Here is an 11,283-nt window from a genome sequence, read left to right on the forward strand (position 1 = left end):
ACACTTTTATATAGACTTGACTTGGGTCTCCTTCTCTAAGCTCTATCTTCTCTTTCTTTATTAATAGTGTCTATTAGATAGATCATTTCTTTGGGCCACGTAGACTTGACTTGGGTCTCCTTCTAAGCCTATCTTCCCTTTCTTTATTAATAATGTCTATAGAGCGATCATTTCTTTGGGCCAGATTTGAGGACAAATCCACTCCCTATATCAAAATACTATAAAGGTTTCCATAAAAAGCGCAAGATCACTCTTGGGAATAGCTTGAAAGTTGGATGCCTTAGAAAGAGAAGGAGATACAGAGAGAGAGAGAGAGAGAGAGAGAGAGAGAGAGTGTGTGTGTGTGTGTGTGTGTGTGTGTGTGTGTGTTTGTAACGTTGGCCAATGCAGTTGTGCAAGATAGTTGTCTCTTTTTTAATAGCATAAGGCTAGTTTCTCTTCTCTTTCCATGAGGTTCTTGGTTTAAGAATAACTACTCCTCCTAAAGGTGGGAAACTACTACTTATAGGTTCTTTTTAATCACACAAGATTATATTTGCTTTTCTAGAGGTTCTTTGTATAAGAAGAAGAACTACTCTTGCTAATAGGTGGCGAATCAAAGTTTCAAAAGGATCCCGTCTAAACATTTTGCAAGTAATTCTAGGACCCCCTAATATAGCATATGCCCTTTTTATCATTGCAATATTTTCCCTTATGGTTTAATCATACCTTGTATAGAACATTCGTAAATGCACTACATATATGTAGCTCTAGCATTGTTTAACTTCTTGCTCTAAAAAGCAGCTAGTCAACCATTTTGTAACTATATTGCACCCACAACAATATTGTTAGCATCGATTTCTTCCACACAAGATTGATTGTGGATCCACGATCTACAAAACAAAAGCAACAAGTACCACTACTTAGATGGGTTGAAAACTATGTTGTGGGGCTTCCCCAAGTATGTGTTTTGTCATTGGAATAGCAATCTTAGTAGCTTAAATAAGGACAAAATAACCTAAGAAGTTGAGCAAGTGAGGACCAAATAGCATTCACTTTAGTTAAACTCATCCATCTTGAATAGCATATAGAAATGTCATTCAAATTCCTTGACATATGAAGAGTGGCCACGTAGCAAATCAACAAAAATGCACAAAGTATTTCCCCTAGACTTATGGCCAAAAAGCATAGCATCATGAAAATCCACAAGAAAGACTCATATAAGGTCTCAAATCACTACTCATAGGGTTAGCATCATAGGGAATTAGGCAAACCAAACCCTCACCTAGCCACTTTTTACCACATCTAAGTAGGGGCTACACAGTCCACGTGGGGCTTTACTAATGGGGCTACTTCTAGGTAAAGCCTCTCTTTGTCAAACCAGAGGTTACATCTATGGACCTTAATAACAAGTTATCAGGAATGATTTTCTTTCTCAAATGGAGGTAAACCCTCAAATAACTCATCAAAAAGCACATTGCCATACACTTGATGCTAATCTTCCAACTTATGAACACCTTTTGGTTCTTATGATGTATTCTTTAGATGCACAAACTAAAAAAGCATGGAAAAGAGGTTAAACTATAATGTCTCACAAATAGAAGCATGCACCAACCACTCAAATCCATAGAATAAGTTTGGACAATCATGTGCCCCCTTACACTCAAAAAGTGAGTTCCCCATGTATCAAATTCTATGTATTAACTTATAACTACCCTGTAAAAATGGTACTAAAGCATAAACCAGTTTCCTACCCTACAACATATCACCACCTTGAGATACATGATTTGAGTCCAATTTTCTCTAGATTGTTGGATATCCATCTCTATCTACTCAACTTGACTATTCCATTTATTCATTATGTGCCTGTCACTTATCCACCACCTAGTATTTCATCTAGGGAAAGTCTTATGGTAACTTCTTGTCCAATGCATGTTTTGGATGTCATTTGATGCACCATTATCTATCTAAATGTGTATGCAATTTCCCTACATGAAACCAAAGCAATTTATGAGCTCAAATAACACTATCCACATAGCAATAGAGACCTAATACTTATTTGTAATGTCCTTATGATGCACAAGATATAAATAGCAAGGTTTGTACACAATGGACTTTCCTTTCTACCTTATCTTTATGATTAGCCCTTTTGCTTCACTTTTTTAGGACGTATATGGGTTGTATGCTTTTTTGCCAACAAATACAGCAAATATTTTCATTCTTTGCCTAATAGAACTCATCCTTGAATGAAGTTGACATCTACTTGCCTAGCTTTTTGGGCCATAGTAAAAGATATCCTATCTACCAAAATACTATTTACCCTCCAAGTTTATAAACCCAAGTTTGAGTGCCATTAGCATCCAACTAAGGAGCAACTATCATAGTTGTGGTGTTAGAGTTACATCTTAAACAATCTATAGCTTTGAAGATTAGGTACCAAATATTGATTTTCATGTGCCTAAGGTATGTTGTCTACAATTCTTTTTTTATTCAATCATATGCTCAATTAAGTAGAAAGAAATAGCCATAAGAAGATGTCTAATGCAAGTTCTTATTTTTCTGACCCTTTAAATAGGAATGTTTGTTTGTCTTCATGTTTGCAAAATTTAACATTATGTTTGTGCATAAGTAATGAAAAGGTTTATGGTTGTTGCATAGCTAGTAGTAATATTTTTTCATGTGTGACCTAGGCATGATTCATGAATAGTCTACAAAGTTATCACTCCAAATCATTGCATTATAGTTATCATAGCTTAAAACATTAACTTTTTGTATAGCTTAGTGTGACTTGCAAGGCCCCTTATATCATTGAAATCCAAGTGCTTCACATCAACATTTGGCAAGGCCATCACTGTGTATTCTCAAGGAGTTAGGATTGTATCAATAGGAGTTCTTATGTGCCATGGCCAATCTCGCTTTTTTAAAATGAGCATAAATTGCATAACATATTAGTAAGCCATGGGTATTAGTTGGGCAAGAGACTACAAGAAGTGAGAAAATATTCTTATTGGGTAAGTGGTGTGGATCTCTTAAAAGCACAGAATCTTTGTCTCAAGCAAGGAATGGTGCACTATTATGTCAATATAATGAATAGAGGGGAAGTGCAATGTGCAAGTTTTGGAACAAATTTTATTTTTGTAGACTATCATTTTTTGTTGAACCTGTTCCCCTTGTTCCACCCTTGCAACCACCACTACTAATGTATGTATATATGTATACTATTGGCCTTATACTCCTCAACATATCAATTCACAACTATTGTGAAGACTTGTTGCAATATGCAATGTATATATTGGGTGGTTATATACAAAATGAGAAATACACTTTGATGTAATAATTAAGAACATAATTTTAATGGCATTATATAAGAGGATAGGCACAATCGAATAGATAATATCTACTCCAATGGTGTCCCATTATTATATATAAGAAGTTTAGCCATAATGTTTTCTATATACCGTCTCGAGTAAGTTACTCATGAATATATGTGTGCATCACGTTGGTTCAAAACGAGGTATTTTTAAAATACCATTTTTATACAGTTTTTATATACAAAAGGGTGTAATATAAAGAGATTATTTACAGATTGAATAGAAAAGGGTTATGTTTTATTTAGGAAATTTTCACAAATAAGGATATTTATAAATAGGCCTTGAACGCACATGATGTAGAGGATATACATATAGTAACTTCCCCGAGTATACCGTCAAACGCAAATAATCAAATTGATGTAGATAAATTATGACAGCAATATCTATTTGGTATATACAAGAACCGTAACCACAAGCTCATAGAAACTAACACATACTTATGGGTCACAAGTGTGATTGACACATCTTGGTTTTTGTTCCTATCACGCGATAACTAGAACTTTATCTAATTACTTGAGGAATACATGCTTGTATTACTTGATGAGTGATGCATATGAGTAGATTAGGTAGGGGGACACACACGCACACACAAGTAGGGGGACACACACACACACGCATGCACACGCACACGCATGCACGCACACACACACACACACACACACACACACACACACACACACACACACACACACACACACACACAGACACACACAGACACACACACACACACACACACACACACACAATGTGTGTGTGTAAGGTTATTATCATCTACTTTAATAATACCCTTTTAAGGCTAAAATTTATGTATCAACACCCCCATAATAAATAGTAGAAATAATGTCAAGTTTTGAGGCATGCTAACACATAGTTACAACTATTTTGGATACTACATCTAAGGTGTATTCTATTGCCTTATAACTCAGCAACACCAAGCTATGCGTTGTTCTTAGTGTATATAGAGTTTTCTATCCATAGACATGTTTGCCACATCTTTTCATATGTTGATATCACTTTATTTAAAGAGTTGTCCATTGAGATCCCTCTTAGTAGTCCATTCTTATGAAAGATGTGTGTTTCTATCAATTATAACTTACTAGTGTTCCTTGACCTATGTCATAAATATACTCACTCGACCAATCCATGTGTTTTCTAAGAGTCTGTTGTTGGATCTATAGAGTCACAAGGGTAACTCACCATTCCATGATGCAGCTCATTGTGGTTCTTTTGCAAGTCACTGCTTCCTCTCAAATCATGAGTGCACCATGGCCCACTTTGCTAGGTCAAAAATAACAATCAATCTTTCTCACATGTGTGTGCGTGCAAGATAGTTGTGGATGTTAGCCCAAGCTTTGGACATGAGCTTTGGATATGATTATTACTAGTACGCATTAGCCTTAGTCTTGTCTAGTTCATAAAGTTTGTTATGTAAATGAGCCCAAAATGTCATGGGCCAAGTAGTTTGTGTGGTTACAACAGGTGTGGCCTAAAAGAGGGCATGATTCTCTTTATCTTATGCCCATGACTATATGAGGATGAGAGTTCTATGCTAAAATCAAGAATATGACAAATTGTGCCTTGTTTTTGTATTTTGTTCTTGAGTATTCTTTATCTTCATTCCATTCTATGCTATCATAAATCAAAGCTAGTCTCATTCTTATGTGTTGTGATAGTATTCTTGGTCTATGTTCTTAATCCGTAAAGTAGTAGGGCATATTTGCTACAATACCTGCAGTTGCAATGTAGTCATGTTATGAGACTTAGGGCTATAACACTTAAGCAATTCAGCTTATGCTTCTTGTATTTTTGATTTGAAAGTCAAACAAAAACGACCTTGTTTCATGGCAAATAGTTGACACTACAAGGGAATGGGGCGATAGCGACAATGATTTGCGATGCAAAATAGCAGCATCACTATTTGCATTGCTATAAGAATCATTATACGCATCACAAATTTCAATTTCCCATGCATATAGCGACGTCATTCTAATAAAAAAAGTGTAAAAAACTTGAGGGTGGCATTTGCCGCAAACATTTTCGAGAGAGAGCAAAAGAGAGAGCAAGAGAGATCGCTGCTTTGAGAGGGAGAGGGAGAGGAAGAGAGAGAGAGAGAGAGAGAGAGAGAGAGAGAGAGAGAGAGAGAGAGAGAGAGAGAGAGAGAATGAGAGATCCTCGCCGCCGCCACCGCCGCCATCGTATGCAAAGAAAAGGGAGAAGTGCGCAAGAGAGAAAGAATGAAAGCTGCGAAGAGGAGACACAAAAGAATTCATCTTCGGGTCTTTGAGGAAGGCATATTGGCTCTTCTTGCTTTATTTTTGTATTTTTTTTCTTTTCTTTTTTTGATTTTCTTTGTAATGAAATGCATTGAAAGAGAGGGAGAAAGGGAGGGAGGGAGGGAGAAGAAGGAAGGGAGAGGAAGAGAGAGAAAGGAGAGAAACGTAACAAAGAGAAACATGAAGAGAGAAATTAGATATGAAGGAAGGGAGAGAGGAGAATGAGTGAGAGAAACAACGAGGGAGAGAGGGGGAGAGAAAGGAAACAAAGAAAGAGAAAGAGAGAAAGAGAGAGGGAGAGAGGAAGAGGTAGAAAAGAAGGGCAAGGTAAAGAGAGGAAGGAGAGTGAAAAGAAGAGAGAGAGAGAGAGAGAGAGAGAGAGAGAGAGAGAGGAGAGAGGGGGAGAAAAAGAGACGGAAAGAGAAAAAAAGAGATAGAGAGAAAGCCATATAGAGAGCGAGAAAGAGGGAGAGAGAAATAGGAAAACAATGAGAGAATTAGAGAGAATAGAAAGATAGAAAAATAAAGGGGGAGGGGGAAGAGAAAGACAAAGAGAGATGAAAAGAGAGAGTCTTTCAATATCCTCGATTTTAAGCTTTTTATTTTCTATCTTTGATTTTAATTGTATTGAGATGTGTTGAGTGAGAATCAAGAGGGAAGGGGAGAGAGAAATAGACAGAAGAAGGGAGAGAAAGGAAGAGAGAGAAGTGAGAGTGGGGAGGGAAGATGGGGGGAGAGAGAGAAACAATGAGATAGAGAGGGGGAGAGAGAAACAAAGAAAGATGTAGGGAGGCAAATAAAGAAATGGAAAGAGAAAGAGAAAGAGAGGTGGGAAAATAAATATAAATGGAAATATATAAAGATAGAGAGGGAGGGTGAGAAAAGAAATAGACAAAGAGAGATGAAGGGATTTAAATGGAGGAAGATCATCAATGAGGAAAACAAAAACATATTGTTTGTCATAGCATAGACCAAATGGAGAACAATGATGGTCATAACATCCAAGATTGTGAGGCGTATCTTAATCAGCATGCAGTCCCATGTCCTTGCACTTAGTGCAAGCTAGCAATTAGATGAAAGTGTCACTTGTCCATAGACCACATACGATGCTTCAACGAGTTTCAATCGAAGATCATTGACCAAGCGATCTCAAACTTTGAGCAAACAGTAAGAAAAGTGTGTATCAATTGTTCTTTACATTTGCAAAGTAATTGAATATCACATACAAAAATATTAGATATGCCCTAGAAATTTCTACATAGTGGTGACACTTCATCCCAAGAAATACATCTATTGTGGCCCATCAGAAGAGTTTGTGGGCGTGTGATGGATGGAGTGCTTGAGCCAATACACTAATTGGAGGGCATGCCGTAGACTACACCCTCAATACCAGAGGAGATAGTGGACCTTTCGAACCTTCCTCCAATCTTGGAGCCTAAGATGGAGGTAATGATCGATGCATTATTGCCCATGGATAGCGAGTCATCTAATCCATTGAGAAAGGAAGCATCCATACCATTATATGATTGGTTAAAGATGTTGCTTGCATTCCTAATTATGTAGGAAAAGCACGGGTGGAGTGATGCGAGTGTGACCCAGTTGTTCAGGTATATTCTACGCTTCATTGATTTTGACTCCATTTATAAAAAGTACTTTTTTGCTCTTCAAAGGTGCTTCGTTTTTTTTTCAAGTTGCTAAAATATCACATATTACCACCTTAAAAACACGATGCTTGAGTCTCATGATAATGCACGATTTGTGTTACGAAAGCTTGGCATGGACTACAACAACATCCATGCATGCGTCAATGATTGTGTGTTGTTTCAAAAGGAGACTATGAGACTATGGAGACATATTCGAAGTGTGATGCTCATCACAAGTATCAACTGGACTTGCAAGGGCAAATCATCTCTCAGAAGGTTCTCAGACACTTTCTACTTATACCGTGTATATGCCACATGTTTCATATGTCAGACATGGTGAGCTAGACAACATAGCATGCATGGAATAGATCCACATATGGAGTCCAACAAATATCAATAAATTCATGTGCATGGAGCCACATTGACTCCAACTTTCTAGGCTTTGCATGAGAGCCAAGGAATCTTCAGCTTGGTCTTGCTATGGATGATGTGAATCCATTCAATCTTTTCTAGCATGTAGTCCTTGTAAACTACATCCTGCCATGGCTTTCTATGAACAAAGGACAATTGATCCTTAGCTTACTCATTCTTGGGTGTTACAATGTCTACCTCTGTCCGTTAGTTGATGAGCTTAAGATTTTGTGGGAGGAGGGGATCATTGTGGAAGATATGAGCAAGCACGATGGTTGGCGGTCCGCTAATATATGAGCCATTCTCATGTGGACCATGCATGACTTTTTGAGATTCAGGGAGTGCTTAGGTAAGTGGGCAACTTGTTCTTTCTGTTGATATTAAACATGGCTCGTTCAAGTTTGTGTTGACTAGATAGGGGTCTTATGACAGGTCTAATTACCTTAGGTTATCATGCATGTCCATTGTGTAGTAGGCCATAGTTAAACTCTCAAAGGTCATGGACCATGAAGAAGATGGTATATCAGGGATACACCACTTTCTTACCAGAGGGTCATGAACTGAGGGAAGGTTTTCTTGGATGACCTCTAGCACAAATGAATGCCCAAAGTTGGTACCAGTTGAAAATGGTCCACTGCCATATTGGACCCACTTATAGATCAACCATTTGTTGGATCCCATGCATATTTTCTAGAATGTGGGTAGCTTATTATGGGACCATATCATAGGAAAGAGAGACATTGTAGGGGCATGAATGGATTTAAAGGAGGTAGGCAAGATGGAGGCGCTTTGGCCATAGCCTGCTGGCCATAGCCAACAAGCTCTAATAGTCACTTGTAACTACCTTGTGCTCCTTAGTTCCTCTCCACTAAAGAAGAGATCATGATGAAGCAAATTATCAGGTTTATCCACACCCCAATGGGTATGATGCATTCCCTCAGGTTTGCTTTTTCTAAAGATGACCAATTATTAGGGTTGAAATCCCATGATTGGCATAAGATATGCTAGGTTTTGATAGCAAGTAACCTTAGTATTTCGCTATTTAGTGTATATTCGATGTTCGTAATGCTTCAAACGTTTGAAAATTTGCACTACTGATCGTGGTTGCAAGGTGCCTCACTTTAGAAATATGCTCGGTGATCTACAGGTTGTTGAATTTAGTACAATGAATCTCACAAAAGGATATCAAGACATCCTCTATTGAATTTGCAAGGTCGGGAGTGGTGGAGATGGTATGTCCCTTTGAGAAGTAGTTGCCCACAAGCATGCTCACAATACAAACTCACCTCTTGGTACATCTTGTAGATGAAGTGGAGATTGTGGGACTCGTCTATACGTTATGGATATTCTCCTTAGAGCGCTTCATGAAAACCTTCAAGGGCTTTGTGTGACAATGAGTTTGACTAGAAGGTAGCATGGCCATAGATTGTTGGCTAGTGTCAAAGACATTAGTGCATATTGCGGAGTGGCTACTGACAATGGATTCAGACAATAGTATGCTATGGTCCACTGAAGGATGATGATAGAGTGACCAGAGATGTAGTGGTTGGAAATGGGGTAGGAAAAAGGATGGATGGTGCCATGGAGGAGAAAGTGAATAATTTTTGTATGTTGCATCATGCATCCATGGAGAAGTGGCTTACTAGGTATGAGCAGGCTAGAAGAGAGCTGGAGGGAGCACTCCCATGCCATTGACCAATTCAATATCCTAGGGACATGGAGAAGATGCCACAATTTATGTCTATATGGTGGTTGCATGAAGCTTTGATCGTGGCTTCTCATGAAGGGCTAGAGATCTCTACCGAGGAGTGGAAATTCTTGAGGGGATGTAGTCCAAAAGTGACTGCATGCATTATTTGCTATCATATCTAAATTTTATGAGCAAACAACTAATCTAACCATTTCGGTGTACCGTACAAAATCTATAGTGCGATGTGGTCGCACATGCGGCATTTTTTAGTTAAGTACATTGACAAAATGTGCTCCATAATGGATTGTGGTGTCATGGAAAAGTTTAAGTAAGAGAGCCAACGACAGGTCATAGATTTGAATATCGTAGTAGATGAGATGGAGTATTTTGAAAACTTGCAAAGTGTTATCTTAGTGGATTAATGCAGCTTCTCCATGATCATATTCGATGTACGGTGGTTTGAATTGATATTGGAAGGAGTTGGGGCAACCATTCGACAAGGCCCATCTGGATATTTGGAGGTAGATTTCGAGAAAAGATGGACAGATTTGTGTGTCACGTTTGTCTTGCGGCATTGTGAATAGGTGCATGGCCTTTTCATTAATTTTTCCATGACACAAAATAGTCACAAGTGTTGATTCACTCTTATGCGTGATATTGAACATGTAATCTTCTATCCAAATCCTCGACAACCTTGATGGTGGTATGTTGTGCCATCTCAACACCTCAGAGTGCACAGGTGTATGATCAAAGCAGTGTCCCTAGCATGGATGGGGAGAGTATGTAGGTAGAGGGGATGATATTGTGGAGGGTGAAGAGGGCTTGGAGCGTGTAGAGGAGACAAGCACGGGTAACATAGATGAAGAGACAGGAGGCCAATAATTTTTCGAGAATGAAGTGGACTCCTCTTTTCATGGTGACCTATCTATAGACCTTCAAGTATATACCGAGCTATGCCAAAAGCTTGACATGGAGCCATAAGACAGGTCATATTTGCATTCGTTCACTCAATTTGTTGATAATTCACTTAAGGACACTTTAGTATATGTCTTTTAATTAGCATTATTTTTTTGCATAGTTATGTTATTGTGCTTTACCTAAATTCTTATATTGATTACGATTAACATTGTTTTCTATTTGTGCAGGTTATCTTTGATAATAGCCAGAGAGCAAGATGAGTCGAGGGATGATTGATGAGGAGTTGCAAGAGATATTTACACATATGTCTCCAAATCAGATGGTCCACTTTAGTGATATGGTGGACCAAGAGTTGTCGTGGACATTGTCAAGCCATTTTGTAAGGTATATTCAGTATGCTCTGATGCTTCAACCTCCAATAGGTGAGATCGACGCTCTAGACTAGTCCTAGAGATGGAGGGAGTGCTTCTGGGAGATATTGTGAAGAGGGTGGCTCATGTGGGTATTGTGGAGGCACCGATACAATGTCTCCATCTTGTCAATCTAGTGGACACTTGTCACCTCCAGGATTTATCACACCTATAGGGACATCTACTCTCGTGACTTTGGATTTCATTTAGTCATTTGCAAGTGGCATCCCTATGGGTGCTACTCCGAGAGATACTATCTCCATAGGTATGCCAGATGTACAGGGGTCTCTTGGTTATGCCTAGGAGTATGGTCATAGGTGGGAGAGGCCACACCTTAGACATACCCTAGTAGAGTACGGATACCTCGTAAATGACAAGACAGGTGTTGTGATCATGAATGATGAGGGGAGGAGTATGCCTAGGAGTATTGATTATGCCTAGGATTATGGTCATAGGTGGGAGAGGCCACACCTTAGACATACCCCAGTAGAGTACGGATACCTCATAAATGACAAGACAGGTGTTGTGATTATGAATGATGAGGGGAGGAGGGTGATGTCTTGCATTAGAGAGTTGTGCCAACAAGTA

The sequence above is a fragment of the Lygodium microphyllum genome, chromosome 26 (assembly GCF_053477565.2).
Source record: "Lygodium microphyllum isolate KBCC chromosome 26, Lygodium_microphyllum_v1.1.10, whole genome shotgun sequence".
Classification (NCBI taxonomy): Eukaryota; Viridiplantae; Streptophyta; class Polypodiopsida; order Schizaeales; family Lygodiaceae; genus Lygodium; species Lygodium microphyllum.